A 24,370-nucleotide genomic window follows, 5' to 3' on the forward strand; every position below is an offset into this window, starting at 1 on the left:
AAACTTGTTACTTCTTCTGCTGTCCTTGTTTCAGTTAATATCACAATGTACCCCTTTACCCAATTTAGAAACCTCTGAATCATCTTCTATTCCTCTCTATCTCTGCCTACTCACATCTATCAGTCATCAACTTTTTAAATTTTTTTTTTTTTACTTTCTCCTCTAAATATTTTTCCAGTCCACCCTTTCTCTACTTCTTTGAGAGGTAGTAAGGGTGTAATTCTGGTCTTTCCCATATATTACTTAGACGGTTAAAATTGCCTTCTAATGAGGTCTTCCCTCGTCCCACCTACTAAGCAAGTTTAATGCAAGCATTTGCAATACTGCTTTTAGGGTAGCCAAGATTGTCTGCTAAAGTTTATTTCAAAATTTCTTTCCTCTCCTTGAAGGCTTTATGACCAACAGGATATGTCTAAACTCTTTGGCAAGACTCTCTCCAAAGTCACTTACTTCACTTATCCATCACACAGCCTAGTTTCCATCAAAGGATCTTTTGAATGCCTTCTGGGCTGTACTGAGCTTTTATGTAAGCTTTTCTTACAACCAAAAGGCCCACCCCGCCTATTGTGCAAAAGACGCCTCCTTAGACTTCAAGATATAACTTAAATTTTCCCTCTGCAAGCCTGTCCTTACTCCATCTCCCAGACAGTGGCAACTTTCCCCTAGATTCCAAGTCCATTGTCCATTCTGTACCTTTGTCTCTTGTCACTTGGATGCTGCATATACTTACTGTTGCACTTGTCTAACTCACAGCCAGTGCATGGGGGTGAAGCTAGTTCTTACTCCTGTAAGTCTTGTATTCCACTTGCCATTTTTCTTGCTATCACACCAGCCTTCGTAAGTGCCGACATACTGTGTAACAGATATCAAATATGCATTAAATGTTAATTTTCTTGTCCACTCATGAAAGTAAAGTGACTGTCATTTATTTAGTGATTAGTCGTTGAGCTGTATGTACCTTATTGAGACTCAGTATTATTTCCATATTCTTTATAAGGATAATAAGATTTCTTCTCTTTTTGCTTTTCTTCCAGGACATTGCAAAGTGACTCATTGTCAGTATAACAAATTAACCTGCTATAAATTGTTTACTGATTCTATTGGGTAATTGTGTTGTTCTTCTCAAGCATGATATATCCATTCATTAGGAGCCTTCCAAGGTTTTCCCTTAAACAGTGACATTAATGATTGGATAGCAGTGGGGCAGTGATGTGCTGGAGTCAGATTGTACTGACTTCTGAGAATCAATTGTTAAGTTTTCATGATTTTTATTACCTGGTTGTTAAAAACAGCCCTCATTAAAAATTAAATTATGTAAACTTACAAAATAAGTTATATTTTAAAAGGCAAATACTCATTACTTTGTAATTATTTTGCAGCATTTAACTATTATCTATATTTTGAAGTTATACATTTATTGTACCTGTGTAGTATAAATACTATATATATAATAATGTGCTAATGGGCATCTCTTCCCAACTTCATGTTTAAAGACATCACATTGGTAGCTTAAAATTGGCCATGATGAGAGTATTTACACCACAGGCATTAGCAAACATTACAAATCAGGCCTCCTACCTCCAACCCTGCCTTGATTGTTAAACATGTGTCAGAACAACATGGGGATAGAGGCATAGTCAGAGTCATTTTTTTTTTCAGAAAAAGAAAATACCCAAAGAATATATAGTCATACATATTCATATATAGTCATATATTCTTTGGGTATTTTCTTTTTCTGAAAAATTCTGCTTATGCCATAATTTTCATGATTTTTTTTCAAATAGTAAAATGTTAAAGACACTTCTATAATGTAAGATCAAACATATACTCTGCCAATATACATCAGCATAGTCATAGTGATAGTCAAATTATAGGCATACTTCTATACTAATTGGCCAAAAAAAAGAGAAAAACAAAACTCTCAAAACCCATAGAAAACAAAAATCCTGCAGCTCCAAGATCTTCACGGGCTCCTCAGCCACCTAGGTCAGCCAATCCCTTCGTTAGGATTTCTGGGACCATGAGGGAGCAATGAAATGATCAATGCCTGGCCCAAGAGGGACTTTCCAAAGCCTGACCCTGAACCAGACTTTCAGCCTTTTACTATTTAAGGCACACGAAGGACAGAGGAGAGATCATTTTAGATTGGGAGTTTTTCTTGTTGGTTGTCAAAGTATGCCTTGTAAACAATCACCTATTTAACTGACACATAGCACCAGTCTGAAAGCCCAGTCTTTATCCTCCTCTGTTGAGAAAGGTTCTTTAGTTCATGGAACAGTGTGTTCTGTGCATTACACACGGCAGTGGGGGGTCATTTTTGTCCAACACAGTGATTCTCTGCATTGGCTGCATATATGAGTCTTCCGAGGAGCTCCTAGAAAAAATAACAACTTCCTGGCCCTAATTAAATTAGAGCCTATTGGGGGTGTGAGACAGCGCCCTGACATTATCATTCTTTACAAGCTCTCTGCATGCTTCCAATAAGCAGCTGATTTAATATGAAGAATGAGGCCAGAGATTAGTAGTCCCTACATCTCAGCTGGAGTTCTACCAGGTACCAGCTGTGTGATACTGGCCAAGTTGAACTCTGTGAGTCTCAGTTTCCATATTTGTGCAATGGGAATAATAATAACCTGCTTCACAGAGTGCTCTAGAAATTATGGGAAAGTGTGAGGGAGAGCAGTTTCTGAGTGGTAAAGTACTAAACAATACAAGTGACGTTGGCTACAACCACATCCCTGCCTTGCCCAACAAATTAGCTTGCTGCCAAGTTGCATATGTCAGTGTTACAGTGCTTTCTTTTTTCTTTTTTTGGAGATAGAATCTCACTCTTTTGCCCAGGCTGGAGTGCAGTGGCGCAATCTCAGCTCACTGCAACCTCCACCTCCCAGGTTCAAGCCATTTTCCCACCTCAGCCTCCTGAGTAACTGGGCTTACAGATGCGTGCCACCATGCCTGGCTAATTTTTGTATTTTTAGTAGAGACGGGATTTCACCGTGTTGGCCAGACTGGTCTCAAACTCCTGACTTTGGGTGATCTGCCCACCTCAGCCTCCCAAAATGCTGAGATTACAGGTGTGAGCCACCACGTCCAGCCTAGAGTGCTTTCTTAACAATAGCCAAAACCCTCTGCCTAGGTCTGGGGAGATGAATAGCACTAATATTTTTAAGCACACCTGTGTAATTGTGGAATCTGGTTTGAATGCACATCACCCTCCAACAATATGTTCGAAAGCCAGCTAAGCTACCGGCCTCTGTAACATCACAGGGCAGGGAGCTCCAAAGGTTAATTACAATTGGATGCTCCTATACCATTTTGAATGTCCCGCTGTTACATGTCACCCAGTGTCCCCTGGTTCTCTTTCATGGACCTGGAAAGCCAATCATCCCCATGACCTTTGGTTCTCTTCCCTTTATTTTAGAAGCAAATACATTTTAGCTTCCAGGATTAGACAACTAGGAAATTGTGAACACTATGTTCCAATCCCTTTGTTTGCTGAAACTTGAAGGATCCTGGCTAGATGCTTACATGTATGAGAATAACAGATAAAAAGAGTTGCAATTTAACTTTGAGACCAGACTAATTTTGAGAGACTGAGTCCTGAAATACTTTTTTTCAGTCACAAAAGCTTCAGAAGGGCAGAAGAAAGGCTTGACTCAGTAACCCAGGAATGTAGCAGCTGATGTTCGGGGACAAGCTGGTGTATGCAGGAGCACCAGATGTCCCGACAGAAGAAAGCGGATGCCACAGATTGGGAAGAGCTGTGGCAGGGGAGAGAGCCAACTCAGATTTCTTCTTCTGACTAATTCTGATTTTCTGATTAATGAATGCTTATAATAAAAAAATCATCATCACAGAAAGGGGAAATACATCTACAATACCCATGATTATACTGCACAGAACATCACTTTAAGTTTTGAAGTATAATTCTTTGGGTATTTTCTCTTTCTGAAAAATTCTGCTTATGCCATCATTTTCATAATTTTTTTCAAATAGTAAAATGTTAAAGACACTTCTATAAGACCAGACATAATACTCTTTGCCTTTCTTTCTACTCTCTCCACACACACACACACACACACACACACACACACACACACACACACACACACAGAGAGACAGAGAGAGAGAGAGACAGAGAGAATGTCCTAGGTACTGAGCTGTGTGCTAATTTTTAATAAGAGCAATTTTGTGCCAGTCTTATCACAGAATTCCTCAGCTGTCAGGGATAGCCAGAGTTCATCAACAAGCCCTTCTGTGCTAGGCAGGTCTCAAGTTTGCATCCACAATAATCCCACAAAGCATACATTGCAGTATCTGTATCACTCTCTGCTTCTCATCTTGGAAAACTGAGCAAGGTTAAAAATACCTTCACTCCAAATGACGTTAGCTGCAAAGCAGATCCAACCACAGCTCTGCCCCCCACTTGGTCCTAGCCAGCTGTGAAAGGGGCTAATGAGCAGGCTCTGGGAGAGAGCTGCTGGGGGCGTGTGGCTGGAGTCCTCCACGTCCATCCACTAGCCGATGGTCATCAGCAGGTTGGAGGAAGGTAATTGCCCTTGCAACTTCTTTTAGTAGCCACAGTAAAGGTCCTGCATAAATACCCAGGTCTGGATGCAGGAATAGAATTGCCACACTGCAAGAGTCAAGTGAGTTTATCAACTGGGTCAGCTTCTGTCTTTCCCTATGGGATCAAGGAGATATTAATAAATTTGAGAAATTGTTAGGTACCAAATGTCCAATGGGCCTTCCCTCAAGTCTGTATCAGCCCACCTATGTTTTCCAGTGTGGAATCCCACTCCTCACTAACTGCATCCTCTACAGGCAGCCTTGGAGGATACCCTGTGCTCCTGCAGCAGGTCCACTCCCTAGCTCCACTCTTGATGCACATGTTGTTGTGAGATGTCCCCAACAACCGATGGGCATTTCTTAGGAGGGTTGAAGGATATACATTTCCTTTTAGGCTTGATACCATATGTGGATATGGTTCTTACTAGTCCATGGACATGCATTTATTTATCATCCACTTAATTCCCTGTTTAAAGAGATTTATAGAATGCTTTACAGGTACTTATGAAGTACTTCAGGGAACACAGAGAGCTATAGGACATGGTCTTTCCCCTGAAGAAGCCTCCATTCTGGAGGTATAAAACAGAGACATACTAAACATATCAGTTGCCAAGGAAGAATATGATTGAACATCATATTTGATGGAAACTGAAGGGGTCTGAAGGGCTATATGTCACCTTTGATAAATTGATGAAAATGATCTGGCTGGCCTGGAGTAGGGGGAAGGAGAGAGGTATATTCCTCAAACAGAACTGAGCAACGAACACGCTAGATCCATGAGACAATGAAGAAACTGGACAAGTCCAGGGAAGAAAGGTATGTTGGCTGCTATCTACATGTGGCATGGGTGGAATTAAATCCTGAAGGAAGGGAAAAGACAGTAAAGGGGAAAGGGGGAGCTGCTTGGTAAGTTCAAAGAAATTTAAACTTGAATGTCTCCCATTGCCCTGGGGTATCGTTACTTCAACAAAGGCTATTACAAAATTAAATTATTCTCTTCTGCATGGCTTAACCTTATTCCTCCTAATGTCTTCTTTCGTTGGAGGTCAGTAACTTCAGGTAGTGGTGGAGATGGTTAAGCATTATGGAGCGTTTTACAACTATTTGGCCTAGTTTGGGAGAGTAGGGTAATAAAGACACTGACTTTTAACTAAATTTTCAATAATGCTGCTAGGTGGAATGGAGTCTGGTCATTTTCTCTCCCTGTAACCAACTCTATGTGTTTTAAATCTGGTGGGTCATGAAATTGAACAGGCTCCTCAGGATTTTCCCCTAGATCCTTATCCCCACCAGTTCAATGGACCAACCTAGAAGTGATAAACCTCAGAGAATATTAGTAATTTAGTCCTAATGCAACACTGATCAGTTAAAATATGCTGTATTCCCTGTAGGTTTCCCACTTTCCCTCCACAAATGCTCTGCTTAGACCATTGAGAGATGAATAAATCCTGGTGGTATCTTTGTGATGAATCTTCTGGCTTTATTGCCAGTAATTAGAATCAAAGGTTTGAGTCTCTCTTGGTATTCAAGTTATAGCACTCATTCTAAATCTCCTGGGCTGAAAAGTCTAGAGTAGAGTTAGAGAAGATCTGATTCATTCCCTTTATATGATATCTGAGGAAACTCAAGACTCGAAAGGGAAAGTGACAGTTTATGCTTCATTAAGGGATGACAGAGTTGGTCCAAGCCTTAATTGCCTGTTTCTACTTGACTGTGCTACTCCTGCCTTCAGCTCAGTCCCCATCTGGCTGTCCACCTCTCCCATTACCATTTATCAAATAACCGTGTAAAAAATATTTAAATGAAAAATTTAAGTCACTAATAATTCCTCTATAATAATAAAACTACGGTTACTATTTTAATTTATATCTCCTCAATTTTTTGTGTGTGCATATGGGCTACTGGGTACATAACATATATCTTTCGCTCAAATGGAATCACCATTACATTTGTTTTGTAACCTATTTTCTTTTTGTCTACATTTATCATGAGCATCTTTTCACATCACCAATTATAGACTGGCATCTTTATATTTAAAGATTGCATTGCATTCTGTCTTGTGGATGAATCATAATAGTGAAATACAATATCCTACTGCTGTATTTAAAAATTATTTTTAGTTGCAGCCTATTTCCATTTATTTCCTTAGGACCAATTCCAACAAGTGGAATTTTTAAGTCAAAGGATATGTGCATTCGTTGAGACTTTTGATATATAGACCAAAATGCCCTCTGGGAAAGTTGGAACAATTTACAATCTCACTAGGAATATAGTAGGAGAACATTCTTTCCCCATACCCTCAAACACAGTGAACACTAACATTTTTGCTCATCCTTTATAATCTGATAGGTTAACCATTTTAAGCTCTTCCTATATGAATTTGCATCCCTTGATAACTAGTGAATTAAATTTTTTTCCCACAAGTTCATTGATCATTTGTAGAATGGAAATATTTTCCTGAAAATAATAGGCACAGATTTTCTGCAAAATACTAACTTTCACTGATCTAATTAAAAGAGTATTGAAAGGATGAATTAACCAGTTTATTAAACCCAGTACACATAAGCTAGTGATTTTTTTCTTCTTTGCCCTTCAAGATTCTTTGGGACTGAAAACTAAGAAGAAACAAATGAACCCATGTGAATAGCAAGGTGCCTTTATATTCCTAAAGTTGCACAGGAATTGGCTTACACACAGAAGTTAACAGCATAACTAGATTGATATGATTCTTATTTTGTTTTGTTTTACTGTTTCCTGGACAATAACAATTATGATTTAAAACTTGGCCAAATCCTATAGAAGCCCCTCTGATACTGTTTCTTTCTGTGGGCATAACACCTGGATGAGTCAGTTAACTTTCCACTTCTACCAAGTCTATAATCACTTGAATGCTATCCTTTGGCCGGCTACAGCCAATTGCAGCTGATCAACATTTTTCTAAGCACACTAAATTATGTGCTTAAAAAATAATAGCCACCCATCTTTGTCCAAGTAGACTTTTCTTACTTACCCTGCATATAATTCTCTATCAAATAGTCACTATGGAGATGTGTATACTAAATAGACATGTGTATCTATTTATGCCTGGATCCTTATGACAGTGACAGAAACAAAAGTGATGGTAACATTTTATTGGAACGTGGTTCCCTTTGTCTCCAGGGAATCTTGTATGTTGTAAATAATATATACAATAAAATTATTAAAGAAAAAATTTTAAAACAGAAATAAATCAGGGCCCTCATCTGTGGAGCTCCCAGCACCTTGCAGAGGTGTTCCCTCTTCTTTGTCCTCATAACTTTGTTTTCCTCCAGTATTATTCTAAGATTTTTGTATATTTATCTTACAGGGATCTATCTCCTTTATTGAATTAGGGGCATCTTAGAAATGAGTATTTATTTCTTTTTATAGCTCTCAGCAATTAGTAGCTGATTCATAAATATTGCTTTAAGAATTCAACTGGCTTCTCAATGGAGGATGCAAAGAGGTAGGGACAGGTCTTCAGAATAACACCTTTTGGATGCAGTCAGGAGCTAGAGGGAAATTCAGAATTGCCTAAACGGATATGGTCTCTGGACAGGGAGTGACATGTCCAACTTTGTCTTCTCCAATTTTGTCTTAAGATAGTCCTATGGGCTGCTGATTCCTAAACTCTTGGATGTCACACAATTAGAAAAATTTCAAAATGGGTAACTTGGCCACGTAAAAAAAAGCAACAAATGTTTATTATCATCTCTTATGAAAAATTCAAGAAATTTTGATACCCACCAAAGAGGAGACACATACTATAAGGATATGGGACAGCTTAAAAAAATGAATGCATTTAGCCTGAAGAACACTCCACATTGTATTTATTGTTCTGTTTTACTGGTGGATTTGTGAAAATTTCTTTACACAAAGCACCAGTGGCAGATTGGCATTTAGAAACCATTAGCGTGGCTCGATATTTGGGATGAGTGAGGAGGTACTGGTTTGAGTGCAGAGGGGTCTCCTCTGACAGGTGGACATGCATCTTCTTTCTGGCCATGGGGGTAAATTCCAAAGAGGAGACCCTGTGAGGATGGGGATCCTCACAGGATGGGGATCATGTTCCTCTCATTCTTTATGGCATAAGAGAGAGATTCAGTGTGGCAGTTTTATTGCTGTTGTTAAAGGGGATCACTTGGGCTTCGTAATGGATGGGTCTGAGGACTCCCTCAATGTCCTCTAAAGTACTCTCTGACTTTATAATTTTGATATTAATTAGACAAGCTCCTGGAAATCTATTGCAGTGGTGACATTAGCCATTGCTCTGTCAGGAGTTGAAAATAAATAAAAAAGAGGCTCTGGTTTCTAAATTCCTCTTATCTAGAGGAAGCAGTGCATCATATTTGGAGACACTAATTTTGAGTCAAGTAGAAGTCTGAGAAATTATTGTCATTCATTTTTGGGGTCATTTGTTTCTCCCCAAATGCCTTAGCTAGAAGTTTATAGACACTAGGGGGAGATCCTGACAAAAGAGGAAAGATGGTTAAGGAAAGGAGACTCCATGTTATAGCCATGGAAAGGGCTCTCCATAGACTATTCTTGATGTCTCTTTTCTTCTTCCTTGTCTTAGTTCGGTTTCCGTCAGAGCCAGAGCCTGATGTGAGGATTCAAGTGCAAATAGTTTAATGGGAGATACAAGAAGGACCTGCAGGGTGTGCAGGGGGGAGAAGTGAGACAGGGAAGGGAGGGCAGCCAGTAAAAGGTACACCGTTAAGCCAGCTACCACACTTGCACACTGGACCTTGATCTTATGGGGGAATGCTGGAAAGTGTTTCAGAATTATCCAGGTCAAGGGATGAGAGATGAAGTATAGCTCCAAGCTAGTTATTACTGGTTAAGAGCTGTCCCTGGGGGGTGCTAATTCCCAGATAATTCTGGTCTATATTGCTGCATGCAAATGGGTTTTGGCAGCCCTGGGCTATGCTCTGCCAGCTGTGAAAGTGCTGGCTATTGGAAGTTAGGACAACATGCCTCTAGAAGTTAAGGAATCCAAGAGACGTGGCTGGGCCTCCTCCCATGGACTGGATACACTCTCATATTTTACTCTACAATTAAAATGTTAAAAGATAATGTGCGATATCTCCATACAAAAGAATGAAGTTGGACTCTTACCTAAGAAGATTTACAAAAAGTAACACAAAATGAATCAAAGACCAAAAGGTAAGCCCTGAAACTGTAAAACTCTTAGAAAAAAACACTGGGCAAAAGCTTCATGGCACTGAATTTGGCAGTGGTTTCTTGGATATGATATAAAAGGCAGAGGCAACAACAACAACAAAACAGACAAATGTGACTTTATAAAAACTTTAAAAAATTCTGTGCATCAAAAGATACTATCAGCAGAGTTAAAATACTAGCTACAGAATGGGAGAAAATATCAGCAAGTTATGTTTCTGATAAGGGATTAATATCCAGAAGAGATGAGAACTCCTGAAAGTAATCAACAACAAGGAAAACCACAGCCCAATTCCAAAATGAGCAAAGGACTGGAATGGACAATTATCCAAAGAAGATACAAAATTGGCCAATAAGCACATGAAAAAATGCTCAATATTACTAAACATAAAAGGAAAATGTGAATCAAAAGTACTACATGATACCACTTCATACCCATTAGAATGTCTTCTATCAGAAAATAAGAAAAACAACAAGTATTAGTGAGGATATGGGCAGAGCCCCCAACAGGTGGCAATGTAAAATGGCACAGACACTGTAAAATACAGTATGGAAGTTTTTTTTTTAAAAAAATTAAAAACAGAATTATATGATTCAGTGATTCACTTCCAGTAGTATACCCAAAAGAATTGAAGGTAGAATATTGAGAGCAGGGTATGGAAAACTTATGTGTACACCCATGTGTATAACAGCACTATCCATGATAGCTAAAACATGGAAGCAACCCAAGTTCCATCAACAGATGCATGGATAAGCAAAATATGGTGTATACATACAGTAGACTATGATCCAGCATTAGGAGGGAAATTCTTACATATACCACAACATGGATGAACCTAGAGAGCATAATGCTAAGTGAAACAAGTCAGTCACACAAAAAAATCCACAAATACTATATAACTCAATTTATATGAGATACTTAGAGTAGTCAAACTAATAGAGACATTAAGTAGAATGGTTGTTGCCAGAGACTGAGGGGAGGAGGGAATAGAGAGTTATTGTTCATGGGTACAGAGTTTCAGTTTTATAAGATGAAAGAGTTGTGGAGATGGATGGTGGATATGGCTGTACCACATTATAAATGTATTTAATACAACTGAATGGTATATTTAAAATTGGCAAAGAGGGTAAATCTTACATGTATTTTAACACAATAACATAAAATTGTGATAAAAAGAGATAATGCGCTAAGAGAGAAAAAAGTCAGATGCAGAGGATCTCCAGGTGCGAATGAGTCATGCACAGATTAAAGACCATGACCTTTGTAAATTCAGACAAATGAGGAACAAAGATGAACAAGACACAAACAAAAAGTACCCTTGTTAATTATTTACATTTCCACTTGTTGCATTTATTTTTCTCTAAGGATTTAGTGTTTCTGTAAAATATTTTGCAATATTTCTTTTAATGGTGTAAGGTAAGCTAAATGTCAAGTTCGAGAGTTTCTATCCTTGCTTTCTATGTATTGCTGCCATAATCACTTCTCCTAAGTTAGCTGTATGTAAATCCTCATTTCTGAAAATGATGCTCACTTGCACAGAAATATCAAACATAAAATATTTTTTATAGTAGATAACACATAAAATGCAATGAACTGACTATAAACATTCAACCATCTCTATATCCCACAGATATTTATTCAGCACCAACTGCATGCCAGACAATGTGTTAGGCATTAGGAATGAGGAGCAGTAAAGATCTTGTTAAGAACTCATCTGATAATCATCTGGAATCTAGTTCTGGTGTAGTGAAAAAATGAGAAATAAAACTGTAGATTCTGTGTGTTAATGTTGCATGAAAGAGCAGCTCCTGGATCTGAGGAGGGTGATGACAACAGTCTCCATTTTCTGTAGGATTCTCCCCCCAGGAAATATGCTGAGTTAAAAAGCAAAATTTCTTCTAGCCCATCCACTGATTGTGCACTGGTCTGTACCGGACACCAGAAGAATAGAAAGGAAGGAAATACTGATTGATTTGTGCCCCTTCAAGTTGATATATTGGAGCTATAACCCCCAAGGTGATGGTATTTGGAGATGAGGCCTTTAGAAGCTAATTAAGTTTCAATGAAGTTATGAGGGTGGGGCCCTCATGATGGGATTAGCATCCTTATTAGGAGAGAAAGTGACTAGAGCTTACTTTCTCTCTCTCTGTGCCATGAGGGGGCACAGTGAGAAGGCTGCCATTTGCAAGCTAGGAAGAGGATCCTCAGTTCTCATAGAAACCAAGTCCAAGTCCACCAGCGCCTTGATCTTAGAGTTGCCAGCCTCCAGAGCTATAAGAAACAGTGCCTATTCCTTAAGCCACACAGTCTCTGATATTTTGTTACCGCAAGTGAAGTTAAGATATATTTTTACATAAAATATCATATGTCTGTGAGTAGATATCATGTCCATTTTATGAACAAGGAAATGAAGCCCAGGAAAGTTAAATAATAACCCATGGTCAAAGAGCATGTTCCAAATCTAAGAGTCAAATACAGGTGGTCATCCAGTGCTAAGCCTATTGCTCTGTTCACCATGACATGAATCTGATTGCTTTGACTGGTGAATGTTATGATTTTATTTCTGAATCTTCATTAATTAGACATGCAACCTCAAGTGAGTAGTTTTTAACCTCTCAGTCAGTTCACCAATTTATAAATGGAAATAATAGTACTTTAACTTATATTTCATATATGTGAAGGGAATTTTTTTCCTTCCTACATTCTTTCCCTTAGAGTCTAATACAAGCTCTCTGCCCTCCCTCTAGTTTCCTAAAAACAGGACATACGTTGACAAAGACAAAAGGTATCCTGCCCCCTTCTTTACCAGGAAGAGCAAAGGTTAACTACTGAAGACATCTTTGAATGCTTAGCAGCCTAAAGATTGTACCAGAGAAGTAGTGCAAGAGGGCACCCTTGTCTTGTGCCAGTTTTCAAGGAGAATGCTTCCAGCTTTTGCCCATTCAGTATGATATTGTCTATGGGTTTGTCATAAATGGCTCTTATTACTTTGAGATATGTTCCATCAATACCTAGTTTACTGGGAGTTTTTTTTATGTTGAATTTTATCGAAGGCCTTTTCTGCATCTATTGAGATAATCATGTGGTTTTTGTCATTAGTTCTGTTTGTGTGATAAATTATATTTATTGATGTGCATATGTTGAACCAGCCTTGCATCCCAGGGATGAAGCTGACTTGACCATAGTGGATAAGCTTTTTGATGTGCTGCTGGATTTGGTTTGCCAGTATTTTATTGAGGATTTTCGCGCTGATGTTCATCAGGGATGATGGCCTGAAGTTTTCTTTTTTTGTTGTATCTCTGTCAGGTTTTGGTATTGGGAGGATGCTGGTCTCATAAAATGAGTTAGAGAGGAGTTCCTGTTTTTCAAGTAGCCTTTAACTGTCAGTTATTTGCCTTCCCTCAAGCTGCCATCCCTGGAGACTCAAAATCCTTTTCTTTTGTCTGGTCCCTTCTCTAAAAATTTACTGTTCTTTGTTGAAGATGTGATATAAGCTGAAATTCAAAGTCACCTCTTGGAGAACTACCCATTTCCTGGGTGTTTTCCATGTACATATGAAATATACATATTCGTAAACTTCTGTTTGTTCTTCTCTTGTTAATCTGTCTCATTCCAGGGGTCCACTTTGACTAAAAGCCTATTGTTGAAAAAAATTATTATTTTTCCCCTTAGTAGCCATTTGTGTCTGGCTAATTTAACTCATGGTAATGCATATAAAATTTATCCATGTTGTTGCCTGTGTCAGTAGTAGTTCCTTTATATTGCTCAGTAGTATTCCATTATTTGGATGTGCTGCAGTTTGCTCATTTAGGGTATGCTTTAAAAAAATGAAATAATATCTAACTATATATTTATGGTCATTAACCATTTCCACTTCCTATTCCTGCCCCACTACTGTTACCAGTCTCTGGTAGCTGTCATTCTACTTTCTATCTCTATGAGTTCAATCGTTTTAATTTTTAGCTCCTGCAAATGAGTGAGAACATAATAACTAGTATTTGGTAGCACAATAGGGTAGCTACAGTCAGCAATAATTTGTTGTACATTTTAGAATATCTGAGGGAGTACAATCGGAATGTTCATAACTCAAAGAAATGAATGCTTGAGGTGATGGATACCTCACTTACTCTGATGTGATTACACACTCTATACATGTACCAGAATAGCTCATCTACCCCATAAATATATATACCTACTATGTACCTACAAAATTAAAAAAAAAACTGAAATGTTATAGGTCAAAGCTTTGGAACTATTAAGTCTATACAAACTAACATGCATAGCTTGTTTATCTGCTTGGTTTTGTGGGAGTACTCCAGTAAATACAGACTTTTTATGAAAAGCTTTGTCTTTCCCTAAAAAGACTTGTTCTATTGGACACTTAGGAAAAGAAAAGACTAAATCATAGGACAATGTTAGACTAAAGTTTGACCTTAAGCTTTCAAGGCAACAGTCCTGAGGGGGCTGGATTTTGTGGACAGTTGTGTCATTCTTAGCTCCCGAGTGTCTCAGATCTCCATGCTGTCCAACTGGCCCATGTGTTTTCATTGGCTCCATCCTCACCCTCTGCCTAGGTCATGGGGAGTATGCTGCAAGGTCTCTCTTCTTTTAGTCACTTGCCTCTGGTGATCACTCATAGCTCTGCTCCTCAAACCTGGCCTCCCATTTTGTCTGACAGCCATCAGAGACACTTAGCTTTGGAATCAATGTTGCTTTGCTCTCAGCTCCATGGGTTGGATGTTCCAGCTGCCAGGTTTTATAAAATCTTTATTTCCATGTCCACTGCTATGGGTTAGCTCTACCCACTTTTCTTACTGGGCTAGAACAAGATGCCACCAGCACTTATCTGTTAAACAAATATTCATTAATAAAGACTACGTGCTAGGTACTATACTAGATTCTGGAAACAGAACAGTGAGACAGTACAGACATGGTTTGTGTCTGCATTAAGTTTATAACCTGAAGTGGGGGTATTTGTGAGGGAATATGGAGAAGGAAGCAGGCAAGTGACAATGCAGTATGATAAGGGCTATATGAGAAGTTAACATGCAATAAAAACACACAAGACACATCTCTTTTGGTCTTAAAGAGATGGTAAGGGAAGGCTTTCTAAGTGGAAGCAACATGGAAGCAGAAACCTAAAAGAAAGGTCACATGAACAGAGTTTTACCAACTTAGAGGAGATGCAAAGAGGGGAAAATAATCTATGAAATGTAATAGTCAACTAAGGGCCCAGAATTGGGAGCAAAGATGGCGAGCTCTGGAACTGACTGGATGGGAGATGAAACTAGAGAGGAAAGCAGGGGACAAATTACCACACGTCTTGTGAGTTGTCCTCATCTGTTGGGCCACAGTAAAAAAATACCTTTAGACTGGGCTATTTATAAACAACAGAAATTTATTGCTCACAGTTGGAAGACTAGAAAGTTCAAGGTAAAGGTGCCAGTGGAGTTGGTGTCTGGTGAGGGCTTGTTCTCTGCTTCATGGATCGCACCTTCTAGCTGTGTCCTCCCATGGTAGAAGGGACAAGGCAGTTCCCTTCAGCCTCTTTTATAAGGGCACTATTCTCATTCACAAGGGACTAAATCACTTCCCCAAAGGCTCCACCTTAATACTACCACATTAGGTATTAGGTTCCAACCTGTAAATTTTGGTGGAACACAAACGCTCAAGCCATAGCAATAATGTTAATTACTTTGTCCTCTGTCCTGAGATTACTGGAACCTATTGAAATTATTTTGGGGAGATGGTGGAGGAGCAGCATCATGAATAGGTTTACATTTTTGGAAGATCATTCTGGCTACGTGGGATGGAGTAAGAATAGAGTGGAAACAGAAGACTTTTTTTGCTTGTAGGTTGTTTTGTTTTCCAAGCAGATGATGTCAGCCTGGAATAGAGCAATAACAGCGAGAATAGAAAGCAATGCTAGAATTCAATATATATATTTAGAAGAGAGAGAAATATAATCTATAAATTTGCTTATTGGTTACAGTAATGAACTGATGCTTGGCAAATATTTTTAGTGCCTCCACATTCTTCACACACTTCAATCTCCATGTCTCAGAGAAGGTAACAATTGAGATAACTTATCATTTATTATTATTTATTATTATCAGTGCATTTTAGGAAATATTAGTACAAGTATTCAAATGTAAAGTTCCATTAAAAAAGCATTTCTTGTTCAATGCAACTATTGTCCTGTCCACAAAGAAACTGATTCCCACACATACATTTTGTTTCAATGAGAGATTTTGGAAGTTGAAGAGAGAGAGAACTCTTGTAAAGTTTTGGCATAATTATAGTGGCCCTAGGACTAGGGGAGAACTTGCTCATTTTTCCTTATATATTTGCTCTGGACTTTGTGTTATTTTCTTATCAGAGTCTGTAAACTACTAATAAGGGACACTTGTGTCTTTGAAAAAGGCCGTACATTAGAAGTGTTAAGGCAGGGCTTAAGAACCTGGATATTTATCTGTTTTAAAAGTCTTTTATAGACAACAGTGTTTGAGGTCATCCATGACTGAAAACCAGTTATACAATAATAGATTGATTAGGGTTAACAAATACATGTCTCTGTACATTTCACCATATGATTCTGTCATTAGAAAACAAACAAAAAGTAAAAAGAGCAGCGGTTATTTTGTCCCTCTTCTATCTTTGGGATCAAAGGTGATTAATAAATAAAAATATTTTCATAATTTTGAAAATTTCTTCTTTTTGAAAAAAAGAGCCCACTTTCCTTTCCTCATATTAGGCTATAATCTGAGTAGAGATCAAGTGTCTGGTTGATAGTTCTGTGTTATCTTAACTGTGAATCTAGGAATTAGCACACAACTAGAATATAGTAGATATTTTGCAAATGAATAAAATGACACCTTCTTTCATTTGTTCTATGATAATTTCTTCCAAATTTTATGGTATTTCTAGTTCTAGTATTCTATTCTTTCTCAAATCTATTGTATCATATAAGCCCAAGGTATGACTATTATCTCTTTTTTTTGGTCTTTGATATTACCCCCTCTCAGTTTTACATTTTTCTCCAAACTAAAAAACTCAAACCGTGCTAGCATTATAGTTCCCTATCCCCACTCTGGTTACATGTTTCTTGATGCAGTGTGATATGTAGCATCTTATTGGTACAGTAGATGGATAGATAATGGCTCTGATGGGAACATGCAAATAAAATTTCTATTTTGTTTTAACATCCCTTAAGGACATGCAGTGTGGTAGATTGTGTTACTGATCGAAATGATTATCTGCCATTCCTATAACTTATCTTGCAACATCCATTGCTTCCTGATGGGAGGAGAATACTTCGTGACCCCACTAGCATTAAGCATGTTCCCGTGACTTGATTTGGCCAGTGGTTAGAATACGAGCAGACAGGACAGAAGCCATGTTCAAACAGAACCCCTGAGAGCATCGCATGGTTTACCCACCAGTGTTTTCTCCTTTCCATGAGATGCGGATGGACGTTACTTTTTCAGCCCAGACTATAGATTTGCAATGTGGGTGATACTGCCCTCAATGGCGTATAATTGATTCTTGGGTGGGGGAATTGGCAAAAAAATGAGAGTAGAGATATACATAAAGTACATAAACAGATTTTAAAAAGAGTAAAAATGGGTTGAGAAACACTGGAGTCAATCGTCAGCATGTAGAAGAAACATGCAGCAGAGCCACAGAATGAGTCAACCCACAGCTGACGTGCACTGTGAGTAAGAAATAAACCCATGCTGTGTGATCCACTCAGCGTTTGAGGTTGTAACCGTGGTACAGCCTGATGAAAGCTGACTGCCACAACTAGCAATCTGTTGGCTTTTGTGGCCTTAACAGCACTCTCCGGGATGTACATGGGCCCAGCTCTTGAGGTTTGGTTCAGAAGGCCTGGTGTGGAGTCTGGGAATATTTATTTTTGGAAAGCTCTCCTAGTAATTTTCCGGTGAATGTTTAGGTATGGGCCAGTGATGTTAATGAGGCCAAAGTTTTATGATTCGCTGGCAGAATCTAGCCATCTAGGTAAATTTGTCTCAGATGTAACATTTGATGTTCTGAGCTACTTCAACGTTATCATCTGAGAGCTATCACAGACACTACATGACAAAAGTATCCTAAGCCAAGAGGTAATTTGCAAAACCCACCTGAAGCTTCTCTAGTATTTCTTCCTCCTGTATTTCCTCAAATCTATAGTTATTGTTCTTCTTAAACCAGCTTTGGAACTTGACTGCAGAATATTTGGTGATTTACTTCCATTCCAGCCTCTGCCCCCCAGCCTCTCTTTTCCATTCTGCCTATGGAAACCACGGTCTGGAAATGGAAGCCTGGCTCAGTGTTTGGTTCCCTACTTAGCACTTGCCCTCTTTTTCTTTTCAAACTGGGATCCTGATTTGGTTTTGTTGCTTGTGGATCCAAGATCTTCCAGGTGCAACTCAGTCATCTGTGGCTGGTCTAAGCCTTTTTGGCAATCCTGATTTGTTTTTCTTCACCAGTGGCTGCTTCAGAGGGAGAACGTAGGACCAGTTCTCACCAATGTGATGTGAAGGGAAATCTGTTGAGGACTGTGGGAATATTTTTGTCTTCCTTTCTAAAACGGGCTTAGAAGAAGTTCCTTTTTTTCCCCATTCTCTTTCTGCTAGGGATGGCTGTGGACGAAGATGTAATGAGCAGAGCTGCAGAAGTTATCTGGTGACAATGTATTATATGTTACTGACATTTTGAAGAAAGCAGAAAAGACTGAAAGGATTTTGAGTCTTTGATGACACCCTTAAGCTGCTGCTCTAAACCTAGAATTTCCTAACTTCAATTTTTTTATATGTGAGAGATTTAAATGCTTTCACTATTAAAGCCAATGTTAATTAAGCATTCTGTACTTGCAAGCAAAAGCATCTCTAACTGACATAAACTTTCTTCTCAATAAAGACTTTTCCATCTACTCCTGTCCACATTTTCTTTCTTTCAAGTTCCTGATTGTCTCTATTACATATTTTGTACTTATGCCTTGCCAACTATTTCACATATATACATCTTGCCTCTCTAATGGTTTGTAAATGTTTTATTAGCAGGAAACAGCCTGTTTGTTATTGTAAGTGTTCCACACAATGACTTTCTCAGGATGGAACAATTAAGATTGTGTTGAATACCTGAATGATGTTCATCCTACAAAGTTAATCATTTCAAGGCCAACTGTTAAAATCAGTACTTGCCCAAGCTGACAGCATCCAAAAAGCAGCCTTCTTGCTATTTTGAAGATCTATGAGTTAACAGGACCTGGACACTGAGATATACAGTAAAGTTTCTATGAAGGAAAGACTAATACCCTTTGGATAAAGGTAGAGTTCACTTCATGTATTTGTACCTTTTAAACTTGACTTCATGTATTTGTACCTTTTCACCTCATAGTTGCATGTTTTTAATGACATCTTTGGTCTGTGAATATTTGAAACATTAACATAATTATCTATCTTAACATATTGTATTTACCACTTGCTGGGGATGAAACATTGAAACTATCACTAGTAGCTCATTAACAATAATACTAGTCCCTCATTAACAGTGTTGACCCAATTACATGTTGTATATCCCAGAGACAAATAACTGTAATTGCAACTCAAAAGTGATTTCATAAACACAAAGATTCTTTTTTTGAAATGCAAATTGGAATGCATTATTTGAATTTTCCACATAAATACAGGTTTAAATGAAACAAAGTCATTCAACCAAATAAAATAAAAATTCAATCTAAAGAGAGGCCATTTGGAATCAATTGGTACAGAGCACATTCTGCTTTGAAGGATCAAAACACTTTCATTGCTGGGTGCAGAAATTAAACAAGTTCGCAACAATGAAAGCCAGACATCTGGTAAGTGAGATCTACCCTGGCTATCAGCAGGTAGTGATTTTCTTTTGGACTCATTCAGAGTATTGTCTGTTGTCTGGACAATGGAAGTGTGATGAAGCATTGATATAATCTGCCTGCAGGTCTTAAATAAGCTTCATTGAAAAGATGGAAAACTGGAGAGATTTGTGTGGTAAAAAAATTAATTGTGCATATACATACACACATACACACACACATAAATAACAATGCCTCCACCATCATGTAGAAAAGATCTGTATAAACAGAAGCAAATACAGCGTGATATATTTGCAGAGGTAGGGAATGTTCTTTTACCGAGACAATTACTATGATAAAAATTAGGCAAAGTTAGCCCAGGGAAACTGGGAAGAGACAGCTCTGAGAAAGAAAACCTGTGCTGAAGTCAAGATGTTAAAAGCAGAGACATTTCTTCAATATGAGCAGACTGCTCCACAGCCGTTTTTTCTGTTGAGGGAAAATTACTGCTGCAGGAATGGGGCCAAGGGATGGAGAAGGAAGAAAAACAGAGGGGAGAATGAAACTGAAATTTACTACCCAGAAAACCAGCTTCTAGGATTTCTTGGGAAATCTCAGTTCAACAAACATTCGGGGCGGTGGTGGTGCCTGTTCTTATTCTCTTACTTAATGAGGCAATGTGTTGATAAAATGCTGTGTTTACCATTTAAAACATTAAAATAGCCAAGCACATACTGAGTGCCAGAAATCTCCCAGGCATTGTTATGATTGCTGGAGGAGGGATCCTAAGGATGAACACCCGTCTCTCTCATGCGTTAATAACAAATAGTGAAGATAGCCCTAATAAATTTTATCACTGAGAAAAAAAGTTCTGTGCCCTCTCTTATGGGCTGAAAGAGCATGAGAAATACACTTCTGGCTGGGACACAAGCTGTATGATCAAGGGCAAAATACTCTGGCTGGGTCTCATTTTCCATGTTTTTAAAGTCTGTTTCCTGCTCTACAGGCAGTTGTGAGAATCAAATAGTGCAAAGTTTATGAAAAGTGCTTTAAAGATGGCACCCACACAATGAAAAGTGTTGATGCCATCTATAGGAGAGCAGGTGAAGCGGGAATTGATTCTGGCAAAGGACACACTTTGGGAGTCCCATGAAACTGCAGCATGGCCAGAGTGCTTGACCACCCCGAATGTGCTGAGTTTAGGACTTAATCGGATCCTGTGGATCAATTGTAATTGACTTATGTCACACAAATTTTGCCATTTCTGCAGGAGCCTTTGATGGAAAGTCATTGGGACATTACGTGGTTTCTTAACATGGACAACATTAAGGGACTTTTTTTTTTTTGCCCAATATTACTAAACTCTTGGTGATTGCGTTTTAAATGGGCACCCTTCAGTCCTTCTTCCATATTGCTGAGGCATCTTCAATGCATTTGTAAAAAAGCCTGTAACTTGACTCTCCTCATGTCTTAGCCCCCTGCAGTTTTGAACATGTGTTTTTATTAGCTAATTTCAGTTTTAAAACAAACCTCAGGCACAGAAGGTAGAATAGGCAGGGTTTTTTTCCATTTCATTATAGAAGAAAAGAAGGCACAGACGTTTGCCAAGTGACTTAGTGCTTACTAGGGACAGAGCAAACAGAGAACTTGAGGTTTTACTTTCCATTATTATTATAACGCTGGTTTTTCTCAGCACAGATCTGGACATTTTGATGCTCAGAAGTAAGTGCACGGTCAGTTGAAAGCATCATTTAACTAACTCTCTTTGTTATGCCATCACTAATATTGCATCATGCCGTCTTTTCCCACAGTGAGGTTTATTTTCATTTTTGTTTCCCAGAGTTGAAAATTTAATTAGCTATCTTTCCTTTCTATCCAATTAAGGTAAATGATAAAATAAGGTAAATCAAAGAAAATACTTATATTGAAGGTTCTACAAAGTCATCCGAAAAGCGTAACAATGGCAAGCATTTATTTTCTGACTTTATGACTTTGGTTAATTTTTTTCTCTTTCTCCTCTTCCTTTCTCTCTCTCTTTCTCTTTCTCTCTCTCTCTCTCACGCACACACACACACACACACACACTCACACATCCCCCTCAATGGGCCATTTGTCTGTTGACTATGAAGTGATGCCTGCCTTTGTGATTTGACTCTGAAAGTTTTTATCCCCAGCAGTAAGAGATCACTGCTCCAAACTTGGATTTCTAATGGATCACAGATCTCTAGGTGTGGGATAAAGGGGACTTCATTTACAAAGATGAGTCTTAAATTCGGGGCTAGGATTCCTTTACTTTATTTCTTGCAGTCTATTCAAAATAATGTGGTGTAACAAGGGGCTCCTTACTACAGGAAAATCAAGTTTTACCTTTCCCGAATGTATTGGAACAGCAATTAAAAAGAAAATTTGGAAACCGGAGTAATATTACGGTAGTGTAAGAATTATTGCTTTTCCCCCAAAATCAGTATCAAGACTGAACCAGATGATGTTGTTTCAACCACAAAAAAAGTCCGACTTAACAATTTAGAACAAAAAAACACGAGTTTTGCAGTATATACCAAAAGCAAAACACAAAACAAAACAAACCCCCACATATTTAAATTTAATAAGTAAAGTTCTCTTGGCAGAGTCTTAAGTATCTGCAGTAATGGAAGCAGCTGGCTGCATTATAGCTCTGTAAATGAAGAAATATTAAGCCAAACAAAAATACCAAGATGAAACTTATCGTTTTATACCTGGCAATGCTGAGCATCAAGGCAGTGTGTGTGTGTGTCTATAAAGTTGGCTGTGTAAATAGTCTTTGTATCTGTTCACAGCTCTGTTATACGGCAATGTTTTCCAGAATATCTCATTTGGTATTTCCATTAACTGTGAGGAAAACCCAGCCAGTAAACTGGTATGCAAATGTAACAAAAATGATAATGATTTTGATGATTAATAAAAGAAAAGGGAAGAGTATCTGTAAGATTCAATTACCTACCATCCCTAACTACATCCTTGGTAATAACATCCTAAGTTTTCAGTGAGTACCGCTTTGTCCAACTCTGAATCTATGTCATTGAAATGTTGTTAACTAGGTAGCATCACCCAGGTTTAGTCAATGAGAACTTTTAGAGGGATTTAAAAAATAGAATTGTCAGATATATACTTCCTTTTTCGGATTTCTAGCACCAAGGACAAAGCAAGCTTTGTCTAGTGGCATCTTAGGTACTATATAGACAGCCCGTGTGAGATAAAAGCCATCATACAGGGTAGGAAAAAAGAGAAGGAGGGAGTCAAGCTGAGCCCTGTGAGTGGCGCCTTTGCCTGCCTATAAAGGAGAATTTCTGATAATTAGAAAAACGTGTAATCTCTAGGTGAGTTCCCATTTGGCAAATAAACAGCACCTTCATGAAAAGGAGAAGAGTCCTGCGCTTCTGGATGAATGCAGCTCATGATTTTGAGAGTAGAGTGTGGCTGGGTGCATATGTACAGTGCACACACTGAATAACCATATGCAGTTGCCCAATCTATTGCCATTTCTTGCATCCCTGGATCCAGCCATTTCTGCAGCTACTGTATCCTTGGACTTTGCCATTACATGAGTCAATAATTTCCCTTTCTGCTCACAGAAGTTGAAAGTCACTTGCAATCAAATGAACCCTGTACTTAGTAGAAGCAGAATGTGCAAGTGTCAGATCTCAGAATGAAATTGGTTAAGATGGGGCATGGTTTGAATGTTTGTCATCTATCTCAAGCTATAGCAGCGTAAATGGTTAAATTATGGTTTATCGACTCTCAGAACTCAGACAATCATTTCTATTAAGGCTTGAGTTTTAGTGTTTATGTAAAATTGGTCTGTGGTTTTAATTTTGTTTTGCTTTCTAAAATTTATGCTTCATTTTTAAGATGAATTGGGAAGAATTTCCACTCAAATGGAATTATCTCACACTGAAATATATAATCAGACTTACTGAGACAACTGTCTGGGACTAATCTTTATTGAAATAATTTATTGGAAACCATTTCTTTCATAGTTCTTGCTCTACTCAGTTTCTCTACCTGTTATTTAGAAAAATATATCAGGAAAATTTACTTGAGAATTTTTTATCATCTTGATGGTAAAAAATATTTGCAATTACTCTTCTTTCTTGACTAGTCATCTACAGATGTTTCTTTTTTATATACATTTTTAAAAGCCAAAATTTTAAATGTGTAAAACTACTTATACTATTTATCTTTTAATATTTGATTGCTATTTGCTTTCATCATTATAGTTTCTTTGTATTTTTCTTAGATATTTTTGTATTTTTTCCAGTCTCTCAAATTGATTTTATTCTCTCTTTTATAATAATGAAAGTATTTAAGGCTGTGGGGTTTTTTTCTGCTGAATGCAGCTTTTGCTGTATCATTTAAATTTTGGTGCATTAGCAATATTGTTACTTTCTAAATAGTCTGCAATTGTAATTTAGATACTCCCTTTAAACCAGAAGTAATTTAGTAATATTCATTTGTTATGTGTGTGGGTATGTGCCTGTGCCTGTTTATTTCCAAGTCACTGAATTTGTGTTTGTTCATCTTTTATTGTATAATTTAATACATTATGCTGATGACAGATAAGAGTCCCAGTATATACAAAGCAGGTGGAGAAAAATCTGGTCACATAATCTTAGGGGATTTTACTGGCTTCCAGATGTTTTGAGAAGACATGAGTGCTAACTTATTCAAAAAAAGAAGCTTTCACTGGGTTTTATGAATCTATCCACCCAATATTTCTACTTTTTAAAATC

The sequence above is a fragment of the Pan troglodytes genome, chromosome 17 (assembly GCF_028858775.2).
Source record: "Pan troglodytes isolate AG18354 chromosome 17, NHGRI_mPanTro3-v2.0_pri, whole genome shotgun sequence".
NCBI lineage: Eukaryota > Metazoa > Chordata > Mammalia > Primates > Hominidae > Pan > Pan troglodytes.